The following is a 1,662-nucleotide window of genomic DNA, read 5'->3' on the forward strand; positions in this document are numbered from 1 at the left end:
AAGTAAACTCCTTGTATGAGGGGTATCCCCGCTCTTGACAGGTCATTTGGTGACATCAGGTAATTGCCAAAAATATCAAAGGCTGATGCTTCACTTTACATCCCTCTGACCTCCTTCAGCTGGTCTTTATGACCTGGAATAGCTGTTAGAATAATTGTGAGTGGCTCTCTGATTCAAAGTAAGAGGTGAGAGTGAGAGCAATAAAGAAGAGTGCTATTCTCAGCCAGCTGACAATTTTAGGGGAAGTGTCTTAAGCCAGAACCCACAGGAACCTTCAAAGGAATCAGGCAGTGAAAACCCGATGGAACACAATACTGTAGCAATCAATACACATGGGACCACGATGAGAACTGATAACTTTTCAAACAGCAAATATATGTATATCTGCTGGAGTGTATACATATGAGGGATGTGTGTGTGTGTGTGTGTGTGTGTGTATGTGAATATATCTAGGTAGTGTAGTTGTTGATGCTGTCAAATTGTGCACAACTCCTAGCAACTATATGAACTATCTGAAGTCTGTCCTCTCCTGTGTCATCCTCATTTCCTAGATACTTGAGCTCATTGTTGCAGTCACTGGATCAGTCCATCTCACTCACTGAAGGTCTTCCTGTATTTTGCTGACCCTCCATCTTCCCAAACATGATATCCTTTTCCTAACAATGTGCCCAGTGGTGTGAGAGGAAGTGATGCCATCCTTGCCTCAAAGGAGCACTCAGGCTGCACTTTCTTGAAGACATATCTGTTTGTTCTTTGTCAGTCCATAGGATATTCAGCACTCTTTCCCAACACCACAGTCCAAAGACATTGTTTCTTTTGTAACCCTTAGTTGTGCAACCCTCAGATTCATAGCAAGTACTTGAAAAGGCCATGGCTTGAATCAAGCACACCTTAGTCTTTAACTGATATCATTGCTTCTTAGTACTTTGTAGAAGTCTTTGACAGCAAACTTTACCCAATGTAGCTGGTCTTTTGATTTTCTGTCTGCTGCTGGTACCTTAATTGTTGATTGTGGATCCAAGTCAGATGAAACCATGGCCAACTTTAATCTTTTCTCCATCTATCATGATGTTGTATGTTGATGCAGTGGTGAGAATTTGTGTCTTCTTGATATTTAAATGTAATCATATGATGACTGTAATCTCTGATCTTCTGCAGTAAGTGTTTCAAATCCTCCTCACTTTTAGCACACAAGGTGGTGTCTTCTGTGTAGCACAGGTTGTTGGTGAGTCTTCCTCCAATTATGGTGCTACATTCTGATTTATAAATCCCAGCTTTAGAATGATTTGCTTATCATTGTTTCTGTTGTTTGTGGTGTACCAAAGAGTTGGAACTGACCCATAGTTGACCCTTCAGTGGGTTTTCAGAGGCAGTTAATCTCACAGGAGGAGATTGCCTATCCTGCTCCCATGGAACAGCTGGTGGCCTCGAACCGCATGCCTTCAGGATTGCAGCACAACTTCTTGCTATTAGGCATACAGATGAATAAGTATGGAGAAAGGATACAACCCTGATGCACACCGTTCTTGATTTTAAGCCATGGTGTGTTCCTTTGCTCTATTCATACTACAACTTCTTGGTCTAGGTAAAGGTTTCATATGAGCACAATTAAGTCTTCTGGGACTCCCATTCTCCTCTCCTCTCCTCTCCTCTCCTCTCCTC

Source organism: Elephantulus edwardii, unplaced genomic scaffold (assembly GCF_000299155.1).
Source record: "Elephantulus edwardii isolate Elephantulus edwardi_28Jun2011 unplaced genomic scaffold, EleEdw1.0 scaffold00135, whole genome shotgun sequence".
Lineage (NCBI taxonomy): Eukaryota > Metazoa > Chordata > Mammalia > Macroscelidea > Macroscelididae > Elephantulus > Elephantulus edwardii.